This window comes from Mustelus asterias, chromosome 2 (assembly GCF_964213995.1).
Source record: "Mustelus asterias chromosome 2, sMusAst1.hap1.1, whole genome shotgun sequence".
Taxonomy (NCBI): Eukaryota; Metazoa; Chordata; class Chondrichthyes; order Carcharhiniformes; family Triakidae; genus Mustelus; species Mustelus asterias.
In genome coordinates this window covers 33,668,850-33,692,630 of record NC_135802.1, presented here as the reverse complement: position 1 = coordinate 33,692,630, position 23,781 = coordinate 33,668,850, and the positions used below count along the sequence as shown (strand labels likewise).

General features: G+C 45.0%; 1 protein-coding gene across 14 annotated transcripts in view; it reads left to right on the top strand.

Annotated features, from left to right (window-relative positions):
* Positions 1 to 23,781, top strand: part of LOC144506712 (cAMP-responsive element modulator) — a 132,192-nt gene that overhangs the window by 76,792 nt on the left and 31,619 nt on the right. The window lies entirely within an intron of this gene.

Here is a 23,781-nt window from a genome sequence, read left to right as displayed (position 1 = left end):
CTTATTGACGTCTGAATAGAATCACAGAGCTATTTTATGTATTGCTATAGTTTTAACACAAAAGTTTTGTTGATGGTGATCAATTTTAAAACCATTAAAAACTGCTGCAGAGAAAGAAAATCTTTTGCCTCATAATGCTTGTTCCACTGCCATTAAACTGGAAATTCAGTATTACATCACTTGTTCTAGGAATAATCCTCTGTTTATGGCCCTCATGACTGAAATGCTGATGATTGGAAACAAGCTTTCAATTATTTACCCTTTTGAAACCTTTCATAATTTTTAGGTTATTTGTTCTTAAACTGTGGGTTACAAAGGCAGGACTGTCCTTAGTTGTCCCTGAGAAGGAACTGCTTCAGTATTTGTGGTGATGGTTTTCCTATATGGTGCTGGGAAAGGAATTTCAATGGCAATATGCCCAATTCAAGATGGTCTGTAAGTTGCAGGTAAATTTAGTCTTTTTTTCAAATATGCGATTCTGGGATGGGATTGTCACTGGCAAAGCTAGCATTTGTTGCTCATTCCTAATTGCCCTCGAGAAGGTAATGGTAAGCTGTCTTGAATTGCTGCAGCCCATATGTAGGTACATTTAGAGTGCGGTTTGGAAGTATGTTGCAGATTTTTGACCCAGTTATAGTGAAGGAACAGTAATGACGTTCAAGTCAGGATGGTGTGTAACTTGGAGGGGAACCTGCTGGTGGTAATGTTCCTATGCATATGCTGCCCATGTCCTTTTAGCTAATAGAGGTCATGGGTTTGGAAGTGTTGAGTTGTTACAGTGCTACTTGTCTATGATACACAATGCTGCTACTCTCCATCAGTGGTGCATGGAATGCTAGTCAAGCGGGCTGCTTTGATCTGGATGGTGTCGAGCATCTTGACTGTTGTTGGAGTTGCATTCGTCCAGGCGAGTGAAGAGTATTTCATCACCCTTCTGACTTGTGTCTTCTGGATGCTGGACAGGATTTGGTGAGGTAGGCAATGTGTAAGTTGCTGCAAATTTCCCAGCATCTGGCCTGCATCTTCAATTTTCCGGCCATTCATGCCCTGCTGCTGCTACAAGCGAGGACGGAAAATTTAGCACTCGGCCTAATCTCTGTTCACTGCAGCGAGACCAGAGAATCCCACCGACGTGAACGGCCTGAAAATTCCGGCCACAGTATCTATGTGGCTGACCAAGTTAATGGTTAATTAATGGTTAATTAATCTGATTAATGGTAACCTCAGGCTGTTGATGCTGGGGGACTCAGCAATGGCAATGCCATTGAATGTCAAGGTTGGATGGTTATATTTTTCCTTGTTGGCGATAGTCATTGCCTGGCACTTGTGTGGCATGAATGCTATTTGCCATTTATCAGCCCAAGTTTGAATGTTGTCCAGGTCCTTTTGCAAGGAGGAACAGATTGCTTCAGCAACTGATGAATTGCAAATCATCAGCGAATATTCCCACTTCTCACTTTGAAGGAAGAAAGATCATTGATGAAGCAATTGAAGATGGTTTGGCCTAGAACTATCCTAAAGAACACATGCAGCAATGTGCTGTGGTTGAGATGGTTGGCCTCCACCAACCACAGCCATCTTCCTTAGTGCCAAGTGACTCTAATCAATGGGGAGTGTCCCCACTGATTTTAATTTTATTGGGGTTCCTTGATGCTACACTTGATCAATGTCAAGTGCTCAGTTCTTTGTGTACATATTTAGACTAAAATTGTAATGAGATCCAAAGCCAAGTGACCCTGTCAGAACTGAGCATCAGTGAGCAGATTGTTGCTAAGCAAGTGCTGCTTGATAGCATTGTTCAAGACCCCTTCCTTCACTTTGTTGTTGATCAAGAATAAACTGATGGGGCTGTACTTGGCTGGGATGGATTTGTCTAGCTTTTAGTGGGCAGGACATACCTAGGCAATTTTCCACATTGCTAGGAGATTTCAGTGTTGTAGCTGTACTTTGCTTGGGGCATGACTAATTCTGGTGCTAGTCTGGAACACAAGTCTTTAGAGATGCAGCTGGGATGTTTTCAGGGCTACATCCTGTGCCATGAGCCATTTCTTCATATCACTTGCGATGATTTGAATTGGCTGATGACTGGCACCTGTGATGGTGGAGATCTCAGGAGGATGAAATGGTCAACCACTCTGTACCTCTTGTTGAAGATGGTTGAAAATGCTTCGGCCTTGTCTATTACTTGACTTTCTCATCGAGGATGGGGATTCTTGTGGAGCCGTCTCCTCTGGTTTGTAGTCTAATTGTCCTCCACCATTTGCAACTACGTGTACAATTGCTTAGCTCTGTTGTACGCTACTTCCGCTATTTAGTGTGCCTATAGTTCTGTAATGTAGTAGCACTGGGTTGGAACCTCTTTTTTAGACATGCCTGGTGCTGCTCCTTTCCTGCACGGTTATGGTATTCTCATAATATTACTGCTCAGTAATGCAGCTTGCAAGGAATGGAGTGCTCTTAAGTAACTGAGACAAGTTTCTGCAGTGAATCCTGTTGATTGCCACAGCCACAGTGCATGAGCGGTGAGGATATGGGAATAAATATATTTTAAAATAGTTATCTCTGGACTCCAGTGCTCCGCTATTGACTGTGAATCTTTCAAAAACTTGGGTTCATCTTTTCTGTATTTATATACCTACAAGTCCTGCCGATCCCTCACTCTTGTGTTCGCTGACCTACATTCACTTTTGGCCCACATTGCCTCAGTTTTAAAAATAAATCTTATTAGATTCTCTCCATTTTTACAAATAATGCAACACGCCCCCAAAATTGCTACAGTACAGCTTCATTATTTCTCCATCAATCAACATAGAAAAAGACAGGAGGAAACCAATGCAGTTGGTTCAGTATGTTCAGAATACCCGGCGCTTCCACATATATAAATAAGCAGAGAGGACATAACAGAATGGGGGAAAAGAGGATAAAGCCATGGAAAGATGGCAAAATGTATATATATGTTAGAGGCAGTGCTACATAGCGTACGGAAAACCTTGTAGGAGTAAATCAGGCGTTTTTGGACTTGTATGTTGAGATAGGGGCCCCATACTTTCCAGAATACATCTGAACTGTATCGGAATATATAGGTTAGGAATTCCATTGGGATACATTCCATAATAATTTTATGCCAATTCTGAACAGAAGGAAACTTATCTCGAATCCAGGAGCAAAAGATATTCTTTTAAACTGCAAATGTTAGGACATTGTACAGCCTTTTTTCATTGGCATCAGTTATCTTTTTGTCTGGGAGCCCCAGGGACAAAGGCTTGAACTCTTAAGACCATATCGAATATCTTCTCAAGCTCTTTAACTGTGCCAACCAGTCAGATTTAATTTTGACATAGGACCGGACACAATGGGCGGATCTCTACCACCTTGCCTGCCACTGAATCGGCACGGGTGAGATTCCGATAATGGGAATCTTCGTTGGCCTCGGGTGGGAATTTCCGGTTGAGCGAGGCCATAAAAGCCCGCTCACTGTATATAGTCATCTCCCACCAATTTGCATTTTTGGCACAGTGAGGATATAGTGGGGTCTATCCTGTGTCTTAAGCTTGGTGTAATATGCTGACAGTGTAATGTTTTAAGTTGGGTCTTCTTCATTCTGTTGCAGACTGAGAATCGATTGCCATTTTCTCAGGTCTTCTCATCGATATTCATTGCCAGATCTTTTCCCAAGGTCGCAAAATCTCTGCTATATTCACACAGGGTCTAGAACATAGTGTGTCATAAAACTTGTTGATCAGTTGCTCTGGTTCAGTAGCTATAAGGATTTTTTCAACCAGGGACATGCTGGCATCAGGGATGTCTTATTTCAGAATAAAGTCTCTGATTTGCAAATATCTGAAAAAGGAGTATATCGGGATATCATATTGTTGGCACAGTTGCTCAAAAGATAACAAGAAGGCACCACTAAACATATCACTCAGCCACATGAATCCCCTGCTTTTCCAAATATCAAAACCATGGTCCAAAAGACCTGGTGGGAAACCTGGGTTACCCTGAAAGGGAGAGTGAGCAGAAGTCAAATTAAATCTTCCTTCCAGCTCACGGACCATCCTCCACGCTCTGTGTGTTAATGATTATTGGGCTCTCACATTTGTCAGGCACAGTCTTAACATCTTTAAAAAATAACAGAGCTTGTAAGAAGTACTCAAAATGGTCAGCCTCAATATCAAGCTAAATGGAGGCGAGGCACCTCTTACCCACTCTCTATGAATATAAGTTGAGACGCTAATTGATGCATCTTAACGTTCGGCACCCCGACACCCCACTTTGAACGAGGAAGCTGCAATCTCGCAAATTCTAAGTGCGGTCTCTTTTTGCTCCATCTAAAGAAGCTAAACACCGCATTAATTTCCATTAGGACCTTAACAGAAAGCAAAATTTGAAGCATCTGTAAAGGATACAACTTAGGCAGCATGTTTGTTTTAATCAGCGCTATCTTCCCCACTACGATATCGGTAAGGAGGACCAACAATGTAGGTCCCACTTAATAGAAGCAAATAACGAGGGGTGATGTTTTCCTTGTATCATTGTCGGAATAACGAGGGATAATGAAAATGCCCAAATAAGTAAATCCTGAGGGGGACCATCTAAAGGGAAAGGGAGCAAGTGGAGGAGGTGTCCCTCTAAGCCTACCCAAAGGCATGGCCTCAGGCTTTGAGAAATGACGTTTATAGCCCAAAGAAGGAGCCAAACCCACCCACAATATTGATAATAGCAAGAACAAGACATCCAGCTTAGACGCGAATAGCAACATATCATCCATGTATAATGTGATCTTATATTGCTTTCCATTATTAGGCAACCCAAATACCAAAGGATTATGTCCAATTGCCTCTGCTCGGGGCTCAATAGTTATTGCAAACTGTAACGGATAACGGGCAATCCTGCCCAGACGCTCGCTGAAGACTAAAATTATCAGATCTATAATCGTAGTAAGAACAGCCTCCAGTGGATTTGCATAAAGTGTCTGTATCCACTTAATGAACTCCACTGTTGTGAAAAAAAGATTGTGAATGTAGCCCAATCCATCACACAAACCAGCCTCCCATCCATTGACTCTGTCTACACTTCTTGCTGCCTCGGCAAAGCAGCCAGCATAATTAAGGACCCCACGCAATCCGGACATTCTCTCTTCCACCTTCTTCCATCAGTAAAAAAAATGCAAAAGTCTGAGGTCATGTACCAACTGACTCCAGAACAGCTTTTTCCCTGCTGCTATCAGACTTTTGAATGGACCTACCTCGCATTAAGTTGATCTTTCTCTACACCAGTGGTTCCCAAAGGGTGCGGCGAGAGAGGATGGCAAGTGTGGCGGGAAGATTCAAGGACAATCAAAGAAACATTTAATAATGGATAGATGTTTTTATGTAGCTGCATTGTTTTATATTTTCTGGATGTCCCATGATATTATAAAGTAGTGGTGTTCTATGTTATGAATCAAGCACTGCTGGGAGTTGTTTTTTTTTGTTTTTGAATGTATTTCTTATGAATAAAAAATTTGGTGTGGCGTGAGCCAAGTTTTTATTCCGAAAGTGCGGCCCAGTGAAAAAAGTTTGGGAACCACTGCTCTACACCCTAGCTATGACTGTAACACTACATTCTGCACTCTCTCGTTTCCTTCTCTTTGAATGGTATGCATTGCCTGTATAGCGCGCAAGAAACAATACTTTTCACTGTATGCTAATACACGTGACAATAATAAATCAAATCCACTGCACTATTCTCTGCCCTGTGCCCCCAGCCCAAATTTCTGCAGCGTGTGGAATAAATAAATCCACCCCACCCGGTCAAAAGCTTTCTCTGCATCTAATGAGATCACTAAGCTAGCTGTCGCCTGCTTTTGGAAGACCTGAATAATATTTAATATTCTAACATTGTTAAATGAATTCCAACCCTTCATGAACCCTGTCTGATCACCCTGAATGATCAAGGGGAGCATTTTTTCCAGACAAAACATCAGTATTTTAAAAACAAGCAGATATCTTGATGGAAACAAAGCCAATACTATTTTTGTCAGAGTGACATAGGCTTACACAAGCATTACACAAGTTGCCTCTCCCCAGTGTTCTCTTCGGCCTTCCTGAAAGCACTGACTTGTATCCCAGAAGCCAGTCTCAAGACACATGACTAACAGTTCCAATTTCCCGCTCGCCAGGCCTGCTCACTTATACTCACTGTCACTTATACACACACTGTCTGTGTGGAGTTTGCACATTCTCCTCGTGTCTGCGTGGATTTCCTCCGGGTGCTCCGGTTTCCTCCCACAGTCCAAAGATGTGCGGGTTAGGTTGATTGGCCAGGTTAAAAATTGCCCCTGAGATGCGTAGGTTAGTGGGATTAGCGGGTAAAATATGTGGGGGTAGGGCCTGGGTGGGATTGTGGTCGGTGCAGACTCGATGGGCCGAATGGCCTCCTTCTGCACTGTAGGGTTTCTATGATTTCTATTTTAGTCAGCAATTTCAAATCTACATTCAAAAGTGAAATTGGCCTTTAGGATGTACATTCCTCTGGATTCTTGCCTGCCATCAAAATTAAGGAGATATTTGCTTCTTGAAGTGAGTGACGTAGCAGACCTGCTTTGAATGAATGGTTATGCGTGCCGATCAGAGGATCAATTAGCAAGTCTATAAATTCCTTTCAAAATTCACTCAAAACCATCAAGCCTCTGTGTAAAATACGTCCTTCTGATATCCGTGTTAAACCTCCCCCCTCCCTCACCTTGAACCTATGACCCCTCGTGAACGTCACCACCGACCTGGGAAAAAGCTTCCCACCGTTCACCCTATCTATGCCTTTCATAATTTTATACACCTCTATTAGGTCACCCCTCATCCTCCATCTTTCCAGTGAGAACAACCCCAGTTTACCCAATCTCTCCTAATAACTAAGCCCTTCCATACCAGGCAACATCCTGGTAAACCTCCTCTGCACTCTCTCCAAAGCCTTCACGTCCTTCTGGTAGTGTGGCGACCAGAACTGGGCGCAGTATTCCAAATGCGGCCGAACCAACGTTCTATACAACTGCAACATCAGACCCCAACTTTTATACTCTATGCCCCGTCCTATAAAGGCAAGCATGCCATATGCCTTATTCACTACCTTCTCCACCTGTGACGTCACCTTCAAGGATCTGTGGACTTGCACACCCAGGTCCCTCTGCGTATCTACACCCTTTATGGTTCTGCCATTTATCGTATAGCTCCCCCCCTACGTTAGTTCTACCAAAATGCATCACTTCGCATTTATCTGGATTGAACTCCATCTGCCATTTCTTTGCCCAAATTTCCAGCCTATCTATATCCTTCTGTAGCCTCTGACAATGTTCCTCACTATCTGCAAGTCCAGCCATTTTCGTGTCGTCCGCAAACTTACTGATCACCCCAGTTACACCTTCTTCCAGATCGTTTATATAAATCACAAACAGCAGAGGTCCCAATACAGAGCCCTGCGGAACACCACTAGTCATAGGCATCCAGCCGGAAAAAGACCCTTCCACTACCACCCTCTGTCTTCTGTGACCAACGTATCTTACTGTGTTCACCCCAGTCCAATGCCGGCATCGCCACTTCTCCACCCATCTAGCCACCTCCCCCCTTTATCCCATGAGATCCAACCTTTTGCACCAACCTACCATGAGGGACTTTGTCAAACGCTTGTCAAAGAAGTCTACCAGCTTCTTTGTAAGGAAAGCTAAATATCTACTCGGTTTATTTCCAAACTCGTATAGTTTTTGTTTGACAAACTTTATACTCCTCTCAGCACATTGAGTCAGCAAGGAGTCCAATACCATTCAGATTGCATTCATTTCTTTCAGCATTGAGTGGCTAGGATTTTTACCATACTCCCTTGTTGTTCTGGCCAATTTTACTTTGCTGGTGCTGTCGCTCAGCATTTTGCGCTTTTTGTTGGCCATATGCAAAATGACCAAACCCTTTGCAAAAGCCTTGCAGGTTTCCCACACGATTGAGGGGCTTACTTCAGAGAGAGAATTGACTTGAGTAGAAGAAATCAAATTTGGCTTTGTAGTGTGAGATAAAGTTGTAACCCTTAAGCAGAGACACATTAAGTCTCCAAGATCTAGGCAGAGGATGAATCCCTTTGAATAAAAATGCCACGAAGACTGACACATGGTCAGAGATCTCAAAACTACCTGTAAAGCAGGAAACCACTGAGTGTAATATTGTTTTTGACATGAAAAAATAATAAATTCTTGTATTACATCAGTGGGGAGTGGCGAAGAAAGTAAACTCTTAGGCGTGATCTTCCCAAAAGAATTTGAAGTGTCAACAAAATCTGAAAACAGGAGTAAATCATGCCCATCTTTTCGGCGTGCCCCGCACTACAACCATTTGATACTTAGTGCAATGAAAAGGCCTCCATGTAATTCTCACTTCAAGCACGTGACCCGCCCAAACTGACTGTCGCTGTACACCGTTAAGGGGCTCCATATACACCTAACGATGCACACACAGTCAGTCCCATAACAGGAGGGAGCGGGCGAAGAGCGGAGTTGTGGTCCCTGAGCTACGCATCCTCATTGCCTTTGAGGAGTGAGCCATGGAATTGTCGGGAGAGTCAGAGGAGAGAATTGTGACCGACAGCAAGGTCGGGATGCGCTGCAGAAGTGAGGAGCCACAAAACCTTCATTCATATGACCTATCTCAAGTAAGCTGCAATCCGCCTAGAAATTTGCCCCTCCCTTGCACTTACCCATGTGTCTTGTGTTGCAGGAGACAACTCAGATGAGGTAGGGCACTCAGGAGTTGGCATCCCCCCGCTGGCCCTGCGGAGAGCCCAGTCGACACCTCAGAGGAAGGCTCCGATGAGAACTCTGAGGAAGGCATCTATCAGTCTCCACAAGCATCACGAGCACCATCCACTAGTGCAGATATGGTCACCTTGATGGAGCACGTTACTGATGTGGCTTCTGGGGCACTTTCTGATGAACACCACACAGCCGATGATGTACATCAAGTGGTGGTAGGAATGATTGAGGGCTCGGGCACATAACATAGTTGGTCCAGGACTAGGTGCCAGGTCCTGGAATCTAGTATCCTGAAGCTGCTGGAGATGCAGTAGCAGAGCTGGGAATGCAGAAGAGGCTATTAGCAACATTGCAGCACCTGAAAGCTGTTTGGAGGAGTCCCACAGCCTTCAGTCGCAGGAGATGTGCTTGCATTGCATGGTACCCTGGCCAACATTGCAAGGGTGGAAAGCCATGGCTGCCATGGATGGTAGGATCCAAGACATGGCCAAGTCTCAGAGGTCCATGGCTGAGGACCTTGGGAGCATGCTGGAGACACAGCGGGCCATGACTGAGTGTTTCGAGAGCTCGGCCCATTCTCAGAGGGCACTTGCTGAGAGGTTCCAGAGCTTGGCCTGGTCTCAAAGCTTTATAGATGAGGGATCCAGAGCTTGGTCCAGACTCGCGGGCCATTGCTGAAGGCTTGCATACCATGGGGCATGCGCAGTTGGGCTTCCAAAACTGGCAGAGCCAGGTGATGCCAAGGCCTCTGAAGCTCATTCCAACTGCTCCTCCATCCCATGGAGTGTCCCTGTGGCCAATTAGCACGATGTGGAAATACCGGCGTTGGACTGGGGTAAACACAGTAAGGAGTCTAACAACACCAGGTTAAAGTCCAACATTTTGCAATGCATTTTTAAGTCCAAATAAACCTGTTGGACTTTAACCTGGTGTTGTTAGACTCCTTACTGTGTTTACGCCAATTAGCACCCCAAGGGAGGAGGAAGAGCTGGAGCTCATGCCGGGGCCTTCCATCCAGGAGACGCCAGCCGTCCCCAGTCCTTCCGAACCCCCTTGCTGACACTGGTGCCTCTCATGGGCAATGGGATGAAAAGGGTGAGACGGCGACCAGAAAGTTGGCCGAGGCCCTCCATGTCACCAGGGACATCCGCCAAAGGCATCACAAGCCACGGGTGAAGGAACAAACCTGCCCGTCTCCACCTCCGATATGCATCCTAGGGGGGCACCTAAACGTACCGGTAGGCCATGGAAGACAAGCGACCAGGGGTGAAGTCATGCATTAGTTAGGATTCTGTTAATTGTCACTTAGGAAATCATTAATAAATGTTAGTGCACCGCATAGCTGTGACTAATCTGTCTGTGATCTGCCCACAGGGATGACTGCACCCCGACAGTATGCACAGAGGCGCAGAGTGTCATGCTGTGCGAGACACATCCTTTGACCCACTGAATCTGTGATCCCCAGTTCCCAGCACCTGTGCCAGACTCCTGACTGCCGTGGTACTCCAAGTGCTCATCCAAAGCAGTTGCAGGAGTGGGGGGCCCTGTAGATTTAAAGAGTCACAAAGCCTGACATGGCATCCACAGAACCCACCGCACCCGTTTTGGGTGTGAAGTAGTACTGGCCTTTAAAAAGGGGCTGGAAAGATAGCAAACAGTTCAGTGTTGGCGGTGAAACTGATTTATTGCCTTACACGCTATTTTATCACCTCATCATGCTGGTCAACATGGTATGCTCATGCCCTCTATCATTAGGTTGCAATGTTCTCTAAACATCCAAGTTGATACTAATTCAGCAAAATCCATGAAGACTAATCAGGCGAATAATTCAGGGAGTAGGGCAGGGGGCATAGACATTCATTATCAAAATGCTTTTCCTTAACAATCGCATACCCATCCTCCTTATCTTTCAAAACGTTTTCCAATCAAAAAAGAACATTCTCAGCAACTAAAACCGCAACCCCTTGACTACTAGTCAAGAATGAGGCAGAAATCACCTACCCAACCTAATCCCGCTTCAATTTTAGCTGCTTCTTGTCATCTGAATGAGTTTCCTGCAACAAAGCAACTTTTCCATTTTTAAGGAGAAACCTTGGACAGGATTTTCCGACCACGTTTGCGCCGAAACCAGAAAATCCCGCCTGAGGTCAAGAGACCTTTCTGTGGTCCGCCCCTCGCCCGCTACGATTCCCGTGGTGGGGTGGAACAGGAGAATTCGCCCCCAAATTGTTTATCTTATAATAGAATAGAATGTGCCCCCCATATATTCCAGTTTCAAAGTAGCTACTGCCATTGCTTATTTTGTCAGAGTATAGGATATTGACACAAAACAATGCCTTACCTGCCAAACATTTTTCTGCCCCGGCTTGGGCATGCACCAAAACATACTTCCCCATTTCTAACTGCCAGAAACCCCAGTGATACATCATAAAGTCTTTTTCTAGGACATGAGATTTGTCTCTAGCCCTGCAGGAACCAATTAATGATTCTTTAACCCCAGAATAATAATAAAAATAATGCAAAACCATTAGTTCTAGAAGGGTTTTCCTCACCAAATGTGAAGCCTTGTAGGGTTATACCTACAAACATTCCACAATTGCACCAAGGAATCTTTTTCATCAAAAAAGAGGAGAGAGGATATGTCACAAAAAAAGTGAATATAGAACCCTTTTCTGCAGGCCAGATAGGGTCTATCCCAGAATACTGAGAGAGGTGAGGGAAGAAACTGCTGAGGCCTTGGCCAAATCTTGTATCCACTTTAGTCACGGACGAGGTATATAAGAACAGAAGAACTAGGAGCAGGAGTAGGCCATCTGGCCCCTCGAGCCTGCTCCACCATTCAATAAGATCATGGCTGATCTTTTCGTGGACTCAGCTCCACTTACCCACCCACTCACCATAACCCTTAATTCCTTTGCTGTTCAAAAATGTATCTATCCTTGCCTTAAAAACATTCAATGAGGTAGCCTCAAGTGCTTCACTGGGCAGAGGTACCAGAGGATTAGAGAGTAGCTAACATCCTAGAGTTCTAAAGGAGATAGCTGAAGAAATAGTGGAGGCGTTAGTTATGATCTTTCAAAAGTCACTGGAGTCAGGGAAAGTCCCAGAGGATTGGAAAATCGCTGTTGTAACCCCACTGTTCAAGAAGGGAACAAGAAAAAAGATGGAAAATTATAGGCCAATTAGCCTAACCTCAGTTGTTGGCAAAATTCTAGAATCCATCGTTAAGGATGAGATTTCTAAATTCTTGGAAGTGCAGGGTCGGATTAAGACAAGTCAGCATGGATTTAGTAAGGGGAGGTCGTGCCTGACAAACCTGTTAGAGTTCTTTGAAGAGATAACAAATAGGTTAGACCAAGGAGAGCCAATGGATGTTATCTATCTTGACTTCCAAAAGGCCTTTGACAAGGTGCCTCACGGGAGACTGCTGAGTAAAATAAGGGCCCATGGTATTCGAGGCAAGGTACTAACATGGATTGACGATTGGCTGTCAGACAGAAGGCAGAGAGTTGGGATAAAAGGTTCTTTCTCAGAATGGCAACCGGTGACAAGTGGTGTCCCGCAGGGTTCAGTGTTGGGGCCACAGCTGTTCTCTTTATATATTAACGATCTAGATGACGGGACTGGGAGCATTCTGGCCAAGTTTGCCGATGATACAAAGATAGGTGGAGGGGCAGGTAGTATTGAGGAGGTGGGGAGGCTGCAGAAAGATTTAGACAGTTTAGGAGAGTGGTCCAAGAAGTGGCTGATGAAATTCAACGTGGGCAAGTGCGAGGTCGTACACTTTGGAAAAAAGAATAGAGGCATGGACTATTTTCTAAACGGTGACAAAATTCATAATGCTAAAGTGCAAAGGGACTTGGGAGTCCTAGTCCAGGATTCTCTAAAGGTAAACTTGCAGGTTGAGTCCGTAATTAAGAAAGCAAATGTAATGTTGTCATTTATCTCAAGAGGCTTGGAATACAAAAGCAGGGATGTACTTCTGAGGCTTTATAAAGCACTGGTTAGGCCCCATTTGGAGTACTGTGAGCAATTTTGGGCCCCACACCTCAGGAAGGACATACTGGCACTGGAGCGGGTCCAGCGGAGATTCACACGGATGATCCCAGGAATGGTAGGCCTGACATACGATGAACGTCTGAGGATCGTGGGATTATATTCATTGGAGTTTAGGAGGTTGAGGGGAGATCTGATAGAAACTTACAAGATAATGAACGGCTTAGATAGGATGGACGTAGGGAAGTTGTTTCCATTAACAGGGGAGACTAGGACGCGGGGGCACAGCCTTAGAATAAAAGGGAGTCACTTTAGAACAGAGATGAGGAGAAATTTCTTCAGCCAGAGAGTGGTGGGTCTGTGGAATTCATTGCCACAGAGGGCTGTGGAGGCCGAGACGTTGAGCGTCTTCAAGACAGAAATTGATAAATTCTTGATTTCTCGAGGAATTAAGGGCTATGGGGAGAGAGCGGGTAAATGGAGTTGAAATCAACCATGATTGAATGGTGGAGTGGACTCGATGGGCCGAATGGCCTTACTTTCGCTCCTATGTCTTATGGTCTTATTGTTCCTCTATTTAAGAAGGGCAGAAGAGACAATCTGGGAAATTACAGGCCTGTGAGCCTTCTATCAATGGTGAGGAAATTATTGGAGAAGATTCTAAGGGACAGGATGTACTCACATCTTGAAGAGAATAGGCTTATTAGAGAGGCAGCACAGTTTTGTGAAGGGGAGGTCATGTCTCACAAACTTGATTGAGTTCTTTGAGGAAGTAACCAGAAAAATTGACCAGGGCAGGGCAGTAGATGTTGTATACATGGACTTTAGTAAAGCCTTCGATAAGGTTCCTCATGGCAGGCCGATACAGAAGGTGAAGTCATATTGGATCTAACTTGAGCTGGTAAGATACATACAAAACTGGCTTGGACATAGAAAGCAGAGAGTAGCAGTGGAAGGGTACTTTTCTAATTGGTGGTCTGTGACAAGCTGTGTTCCACAAGGATCAGTGCTGGGGCCTCTGATGTTTGTAATATATATAAATGATTTGGAGGAAAATGTAGGTAGTCTGATTAGTAAATTTGTAGATGATACAAAAATTGGGGGAATAGAGGATAGTGAGGAGGATTGTCAGAGTATATAGCAGGATATAAATCGGCTGGAGACCTGGGCCGAAAGTTGGCAGATGGAATTTAACTTGGACAAATGTGAGGTGATGCGATTTGAAAGATCTACTGCAGAAGGAAAGTATGCAGTAAATGTTAGAGCCCTTAGAAATATTAGCATACAGAGGGGTCCAGGCGTGCAGATCCATAGTTCCCTGAAAGTGGCAATTCGGGTGGTCAAGAAGGTGTATGGCATGCTGGCCTTCATCAGTCGTGGCGTTGAGTACAAGAATTGGAAAATCATGTTGCAGCTGTATAAGACTTTGGTTAGGCCGCATTTGAAGTATTGTGTACAATCCTGGTCACTACACTACTGGAAGGATGTTCTTACATTGGAAAGGGGGCAGGAGAGATTTACCAAGATGTTGCCTGGTTTGGAGGATATAGACTATGAAGAAAGGTTGAACAAACTTGGATTGTTTTCATTGGAGCGTCGGAGGATGAGAAGGGACCTGATATAGGTTTACAAGATTATGACAGGCTTGGATAGGGTGGATAGTCAGAGTCTTTTTCCCAGGGTCAAAGTGTCAATTACTCGGGGGCATAGGTTGAAAGTGAGGGGGGGGAAGTTTAAAGGAGATGTAAGGGGCAAGTTTTTCACACAGAGGGTGGTGAATGCCTGGAACGCGCTGCCGGAGGAGGTGGTGGAAGCAGATTCTGTAATAATGTTCAAGAGGCATCTGGATAGATAAATGAATGGGCAGGGAATAGAGGGATATGGACCACGTAGAGGCAAGAAAATATTAGATTAGAGAGGCATCTGTGTTCGCACAGACTTTGTGGGCCGAAGTGCCTGTTTCTGTGCTGTACTGTTCGTTGTTCTTTACATTCTGACCCCTCCTATTAAGACTTAAGCCACTTCCCCACTTCCCAGCAGTGGCGCTGTGTATGTTTATCATGATCAAAGCAAAGGAAACCATAAAACTATATCATCTTTATAAGTGTACAGATGAAAAGAAAGGAAGAAAGATCTTTCCACACAAGCTTAGTGTTGTACAATCTGTAAGAAGTCTCTCAACACCAGGTTAAAGTCCAGCAGGTTTATTTGGAATCACAAGCTTTCGGAGCGCTGCTCCTTCATCTGATGTGAGACTTCTTACTGTGCCCACCCCAGTCCAACGCTGGCATCTCCACATTATTGTACAATCTGCACAGTGTACTTCTTAATTAGAAGAAGTATACTGAGGAATGTTTTCCATTAAGGACAAATGGAAGCCCTTGCCAATATTGAGGATAAAAACTCACTGTCGTGCTCAATTGAGAGATCACTCTGTCAGAATTATAAATGCCAACACAGAATCAGGAAGGAGTTATGCTGGCAAGGGATAGAGTCTGGATTTTACAGTGAGCTGCAGTCTGCTACTCCAAATTATTGCATTCCATGGAGTCCACAAAAGCTTTAGCCAAATTATTGAACATCTTTGTAGAGTTGTCAGATATCACCCTCAGTGTAGCAGGATGCAATAGGGCAGCTTGAACTCCAGTGGCTTTCAATTGTCTCCAAACTTCATTGAAGCACTCGCACCTCTGTTCGCCACTGAGAAATCTTGAAAACTTCGCTCCATCATAGAACAAGGCCCCATTACATCTAGTTTGGTGATCCTTGAAGTTACAAAAATGCATAATTATGGGTGAGGTTTTTGATTGTCCCCAGGCAGAGAGATACGATGTGCCCTTTATAACTTAATGCACCCAGCTTCCATTTCTAAATTAAGGAAACGTAGCCAGCTCTCAAAGAGGTTAATTGGAACAAAGAACAGTACAGCACAGGAAACAGGCCCTTCTGCCCTCCAAGCCTGTGCCGCTCATTGGTCCAACTAGACCAGTCGTTTGTATCCCTCCATTCCCAGACTGTTCATGTGACTATCCAGGTAAGTCTTAAACGATGCCAGCGTGTCTGCCTCCACCACCCTACTTGGCAGCGCATTCCAGGCCCCCACCACTCTCTGTGTAAAAAACGTCCCTCTGATATCTGAGTTATACCTTGCCCCTCTCACCGTGAACCCGTGACCCCTCGTGATCGTCACCTTCGACCTGGGAAAAAGCTTCCCACTGTTCACCCTATCTATACCCTTCATAATTTTGTACACCTCTATTAGGTCGCCCCTCATTCTCCGTCTTTCCAGGGAGAACAAGCCCAGTTTACCCAATCTCTCCTCATAGCTAAGACCCTCCATACCAGGCAACATCCTGGTAAACCTTCTCTGCACCCTCTCTAAAGCCTCCACGTCCTTCTGGTAGTGCGGCGACCAGAACTGGACGCAGTACTCCAAATGTGGCCTAACCAGCGTTCTATACAGCTGCAACATCAGACTCCAGCTTTTATACTCTATACCCCGTCCTATAAAGGCAAACATACCATATGCCTTCTTCACCACCTTCTCCACCTGTGCTGCCACCTTCAAGGATTTGTGGACTTGCACACCTCGGTCCCTCTGTGTTTCTATACTCTTGATGGCTCTGCCATTTATTGTATAACTCCTCCCTACATTAGTTCTTCCAAAATGCATCACTTCGCATTTATCTGGATTAAATTCCATCTGCCATTTCTCCGCCCAATTTTCCAGCCTATCTATATCCTGCTTTATTGTCCAACAATGTTCATCGCTATCCGCAAGTCCAGCCATCTTCGTGTCATCCGCAAACTTGCTGATAACACCAGTTACACCTTCTTCCAAATCATTTATATATATCACAAATAGCAGAGGTCCCAGTACAGAGCCCTGCGGAACACCACTGGTCACAGACCTCCAGCCGGAAAAAGACCCTTCGACTGTTACCCTCTGTCTCCTGTGGCCAAGCCAGTTTTCTACCCCAGGTTTAGCTCCTTTTGGCAAACCAACAATCCGGACATTTTTCCTCTAGCGTAGGTTCTCCAGATTGTCATGGAATTGTGACGTATCACACAGCTGTTTTTCCAAGCAGTGTAAGCAGACCTCAACCAAGGAAGTTGCATTTTCGAACGTAACAATTCTCTCCTCCGCTTCATGAAGCTTTTTGTCAGTAATTCCACAGTATGAGCACTGATATTTTGCACTAATACACAGAGTTGCTCATCAATTATCTTAATAGTATTAGCAGTCATTAGTTGTAATACCTTTGAGAGGGCCGAATCGGGAGCCTGTTCACTTTGTCGCCTTGTTGAGGAGTCGGCTCCAACACAATTACTTCTGACTGCTCTGTTTTGTCAACAATTGTCTTAATATTTCTCGGCGTTTTGTCACCGACGTTTAACCAGAAAACTTCCAGGAACAACATACAGCACAGAAAAACATCCTTTGGCCCATCACATCTGTGGCAGTCAAAGACAAACCCATCTTCCAGCACTTGGCTCATAACCTTGTATCCCTTGGCAACTGCATATTGAAATCCTTCTTAAATGTTATGAGGGTCTTTCTCTCCACCATCCTTTCATGCAGTTAGTTCCAAACTTCCCCCACCCTCTCTAAAACTCCTTACGTTAAATCCATGCCCCCTAGTCATTGATCCCTCCACCAAGGGGAAATGTTTCTTCCTGTCCAGTCCTAATTTTATGCATCTCAGTCATGTCCCCTTCAGTCTCCTCTGCTCAGCAAAATTCTATTCCGAGATTGGGAACAGTTCGGTTTGCCTCTTGACGCCCAAGGCGTGCCCACCATCTTCAAGGCATGCATCAGGAGTGTGATGGGATACTCTCCACGTGCCTGGATGAATGCAGCTCCAAACACACAAGAAATTTGACACAATCCAGAACAAAGCACTCCAGAATTCGCACTCCATTCAGAATTCGCACTCCATCCACAAACATTCACTCCTGCACCACAGTGGCAGCAGTGTGTACCATCTGTAAGATACTGTGCAGCAACTCACAAAGGCTGCTTCAACAGTATGTGCCAAACCTGTGACCTCTACCACCCAGAGGAAAAAGACAACAGGTACAGCAGAAACCACCACCACCTGCAAGTTTCTCTCTAAGCCACACATCAAACCTGAGTTAAAACGATATTGACATTCATTCGCTGTTGCTGGGTCAAATCTTGGAACTCCGTTCCTATTAACAATTTTGAGTGTTTCTACACCACATGGTCTGCAGAGGCTCAAGAAGGCAGCACACCATCACCTTCTCAAGCACAATTAGGGATGGGCAATAAATGCTGGTCTCGCCAGAAATGTCAATATTTCATGAATGAATAAAAAGAAACCCTCATACAGTTGCCAGAAAGATAGCAAGATTAGATCCGCGAAAGCCCATGCTAGCGATGACGTCATTTGCACATGCTCATACCCGCTAAAGGCTTCAGTGCATACATTTAAATAGGAAGACTTTAATCTCCTATAAGGAAAGAAACAATGAAACTCGTGTCTCAACTATTCTCGATCTTTCAGAATGTTTGCAACTATGGTATGACCTACTCAGTATTGTTGGTGATCCCATCGACACTGGTGAGGCTTGTTTCAATGGAGCTGGATGTGGGCGCAGGAGTAGGTTGAGTCTCTGCGCATGGATGTCCTTCATCCTCTCTTGGAGTAGAGTCTACTTGAGATCCTTTTACATCAGAAACCACTTCCTGTCGAATGTCCACAGCAGTATTTCCTTCTACTGTGTTATCTGTCTCTGAGTCATGGTGTAGATGAATATGATCCTGGTGCCTGCAAAAAAACATTAATTGGTCAGTCTCACTACCAAATATACTGGACCACTTCAATTGAGAATAACTCTAGGCAGCCAACATTGGTTACTGCCAAAATTCCTTACAGAAGCACAATCATTCCGCTTGAAATGGCTTCCTTAGCATGATAGTCATGTTTTCTCCATCTGCCTTTCCTGTCTCCTTCCCACTCTCGCTTTGACATCTGTATGTAACTGAACCATAGAATCCCTACAGGGCACATTGAGTCCAGACCAACTCTCTGAAAGAGCAACCCACCGAGGCCCTCCCCTCCACCCTATCTCTGCAACCCCACACACTTCTACACATCATTGGACACTAAGCAATAATCTAACATAGCCAATCATCTAACCTACACATCTTTGCACTGTGGGAGGTTAAACTGGAGCACCCAGAAGAAACCCACACAGATAGTCACCCAAGGGCGTCGTTGAACCCAGGTCCCTGGCGCTGTGAGGCAGCAGTGCTAACCATTGTGCCAGCTTGCTGCGCAAGTGAGACTTTGGCTTCCCACCCATCAGTAATTTGGCTGGCGAGAATCCTGTTGTTTTTGTGGCATTACTTGATGCTGGAACAAGAACAGTGAGAACTTCGTTGCCAAAGTATCACCTGCCATTCTCCTCAATCTTTTTTCAATGTCTGATCAGCTCAGCTGCTGAACCATTTGAGGCTGTATGAAAACATGCAGTATGCACATGGCGTATTCCATTTCTAGGCCTATGTTCTCGGAACAAATCACTCGTAAATGTTGTACTGTTGTCAGAAACAAGAGAATCCAGTAAACTATGAGTTGCAAAAACTTGTTGTATTCTCTGTCATAATGGGAGCCAAAACGTTGCTCATGATGTGTATTTCTAATCACTGAGAATGCAGGGGAATAGGGATAGCCCAGGAAATTACCGACCGGTGAGTCTAACCTCAGTGGTCGGTAAGCTGATGGAGAAGATCCTGAGGCACAAGATTTATGAGCATTTGGAGAGGTTTAGTATGCTCAAGAATACTCAGCATGGCTTTGTCAAAGGCAGATCGTGCCTTACGAGCCTGGTGGAGTTCTTCGAAAATGTGACTAAACACATTGACGAAGGGAAAGCGGTAGATGTGGTTTATATGGATGTTAGCAAGGCGTTCGATAAAGTCCCCCATGCAAGGCTTCTAGAAAAAGTGAGAGGGCATGGGATCCAAGGGGCTGCTGCCCTATGGATCCAGAACTGGCTTGCCCAAAGGAGGCAGAGAGTGTGTATAGATGGGTCTTTTTCTAAATGGAGGTCGGTCACCAGTGGTGTGCCCCAGGGATCTCTTCTGGGACCCTTGCTGTTTGTCATTTTCATAAATGACCTGGATGAGGAAGCGGAGGGATGGGTTGGTAAGTTTGCCGACGACACGAAGGTTGGTGGGGTTGTGGATAGTCTGGAGGGATGTCAGAAGTTACAGAGGGACATTGATAGGATGCAAGACTGGGCGGAGAAGTGGCAGATGGACTTCAACCCAGATAAATGCGTAGTGGTCCATTTTGGCAGGTCAAATGAGATGAAGGAGTACAATATAAAGGGAAAGACTCTTAGTACTGTGGAGGATCAGAAGGACCTTGGGGTCCGGGTCCATAAGACTCTAAAATCGGCCCCGCAGGTGGAGGAGGTGGTTAAGAAGGCGAATGGTGTGCTGGCCTTTATCAATCGAGGGATTGAGTTTAGGAGTCCGGGGATAATGATGCAGCTATATAAGACCCTCGTCAGATCCCACTTGGAGTACTGTGCTCAGTTCTGGTCGCCTCATTACAGGAAGGATGTGGAAAAGATTGAAAGGGTGCAGAGGCGATTTACAAGGATGTTGCCTGGATTGAGTGGCATGCCTTATGAGGATAGGTTGAGGGAGCTCGGTCTTTTCTCCTTGGAGAGACGTAGGATGAGAGGAGACCTAATAGAGGTATATAAGATGTTGAGAGGCATAGATCGGGTGGACTCTCAGAGGCTTTTTCCCAGGGTGGAAATGGCTGCTACGAGAGGACACAGGTTGAAGGTGCTGGGGGGTAGGTACAGGGGAAATGTTAGGGGGAAGTTTTTCACACAGCGGGTGGTGGGCGAGTGGAATCGGCTGCCGTCAGTGGTGGTGGAGGCAAACTCAATAGGGTCTTTTAAGAGACTCCTGGATGAGTACATGGGACTTAATAGGATGGAGGGTTATAGGTAGGCCTAAAAGGTAGGGATATGTTCGGCACAACTTGTGGGGCCGAAGGGCCTGTTTTGTGCTGTAGTTTTCTATGTTTCTATGTCTACATAGACTCGAAATATATGACCCATAAAAGAACCTGCAAAGTCCACATGAAGCTAAACCATGTGTAATCAGACCACCCCATGGATGTCGTGGTGCTGGTGACGCCATCTTCTGGTTGGTCTGACATGCAGGATGGGATTTCATCTTGTTCCCCAAGTTCTGACCACCAATGTTCGACCACCAATCGTACAACCTGGCTAAACTTTTCATTCAGGATGCACCCGGGTTAGCTTCATGAACTTCATCCAAAACTTGTGAACAACCTGGAGGTGGGACGGTAGCTCTGGACCTCCAATGGATACAACCATCCTGAGCACTCAGCTCATCCTTCCGCTTTGTATATGATCTCAAATCATCATCCTCCATAACTTTAGACCAACCCTACATAAGGAATCTCTTCATCTGGAATAGAACAGGGTTCCGGTCTGTCCATTGCTTAATCTGTTTCGCATTCACTGGAGAATGTGAAAGTCTCTCGAGCAACAAAATTGTCTCTGGAGGAAATAATGTCTTGGTGGGCATGTCTGGTAAAGGGAGATGGCTCAGTGCATCTGTATTTGCATTGTCCTTCCTGCCCTCTTCGCAATGTTATACTGGTGGGCTGACAATATGCAAGCCCAATGCTGTATTCTCATATGAGGCCATGGGAGTAATACACTTGGATTCACTGAAAAGATTCATCAGTGGCTTGTGGTCAGTGCATATGGTGAATGAACGACTATAAAGGTACTGATGAAGTTGTTTCACAGCAAAAACGATGATAGACCTTCCTTGTGTAACTAAATGCCCCTTGTCAGCGTACATGATGCAAAGCCGATGGATATTTCTGACCCATCTCCATCAGATGAGAGAGTACTGCTCCAGCACAGTAGGGCGAGGCATCACATGACAGAATGAGCTCTCTGTCTTGATCAAAGTGATTAATTGATTGAAGCAGCGCTTTTATGTCTTTCAAAACTTCCTTTTGTGCGGGCCCTCACTTCCATTTTGTTTCTTTGTGAAGTAGTAGATACAATGGTGCCAACACTGTTGATTGATCTGGCAGAAACTTCCTGTGACAACTCACCATGCCCAGAAATTACCTGAGCACAGACGCATTTCTGGGATATGGAGCTTCCTTGATGGCTCTGACTTTGTCTTCCACTGAGGACAGACCCTGAATTGTGATTTTGTGACCCAAATATTCCAAACTCTGCCTGGAAGATGCACTTGCTATGCTTCAGGCACAATCCTGCCTCTGAAAATCTTTTTAACACTTGATCCAGATTGCTGAGCTGCCCCTTCTTAGTTTTCCCTGCGATCAGTAAACTGCTACATTAGGAATCCCCTGAAACTGATTGCCCATTGTCCTCTGGAAAAGTCACCAGACTGGAGGACACCCTCAAAACCGGACGGTTGTATTTGAACAAACCATTCTAAGTGTTGGATTGTGACATACTATTTCGAGTCCTCCTCTTAACAAAAGCTAGTGGTAGGCATGGCTCATGTCAACTTTTGAAAATGTCTTGCCTCCTGCAAGTGTTGAAATCAGTTCTTCCACCTGCGACAATGGATAAGCATCCAGTTTAGAGGCCTGATTAATGGTAAGTTTGTAATCCCCACATATGCACACAGTGCCAACACTTTTAAGAGCAGGAATAATTGGAGCTGCCCAATGTGCGAATCAAATGAGCTCAATGATTCCAAGCCTCTGTAGCTGCTCCAACTCCTCCTACACATTGCCTTTCATGGCGTAGGGCACTATCCTAGGCTTGGAAGATCGATGTGTAGCTTGAGGATCTGTGGGCAACGTAACTAGTACTATGCAATGATTGGATTTGATTTGATTTATTATTGTCACATGTATTAACATACAGTGAAAAGTATTGTTTCTTGTGTGCTATACAGACAAAACATACCGTTCATAGAGAAGGAAACAAGAGAGTGCAGAATGTAGCGTTACAGTCATAACTAGGGTGTAGAGAACTTAATGCAAGGTAAGTCCATTTAGAAGTCTGACAGCAGCAGGGAAGAAGCTGTTCTTGAGTCGGTTGGTACGTGACCTCAGACTTTTGTATCTTTTGCCCAAAGGAGGAAGGTGCAGAGAGAATGTCCGGGGTGCGTGGGGTCCTTAATTATGCTGGCTGCTTTGCCGAGGCAGCGGGAAGTGTAGACAGGGTCAATGGATGGGAGGTTGGTTTGCGTGATGGATTGGGCTACATTCATTTCCTTTTGTAGTTCCCTGTTCATGTTTGAAAACATGATGTGGAGATGCCGGCGTTGGACTGGGGTAAACACAGAAAGAAGTCTCACAACACCAGGTTAAAGTCCAACAAGTTTACTTGGTAGCACAAGCCACTAGCTTTCGGAGCGCTGCTCCTTCATTAGGTAAGTGGGAGTTCTGTTCACAAACAGGGCATATAAAGACACAAACTCAATTTACAAAATAATGGTTGGAATGCGAGTCTTTACAGGGTAATCAAGTCTTAAAGGTACAGACAATGTGAGTGGAGAGAGGATTAAGCACAGGTTCAAGAGATGTGTATTGTCTCCAGCCAGGACAGTTAGTGAGATTTTGCAAGCCCAGGCAAGTTGTGGAGGTTACAGATAGTGGGACATGAACCCAAGATCCCGGTTGAGGCCGTCCTCATGTGTGCGGAACTTGGCAATCAGTTTCTGCTCAGCGATTCTGCATTGTCATGTGTCGTGAACTCACCTGTGAGTTCTTAATCTCACCCCATTGAACAAAATTTTACTAAACCAGTCATGCCCTCGTAAACTAGGTCTGTTCTCTTTTACCACCAACTGCCATGCTCTTACTTCTTGGCTGTTGTATACAATGCACGCCTCTCAAGCCCAAACACTGGTATAGCCTCCCCAGTGAATGTCTGAAGTTGGATCCTTTCTTGATTAAGGGCTGGAGCCTGCTTAGATCCCCAGGTCGTCTTGTAGG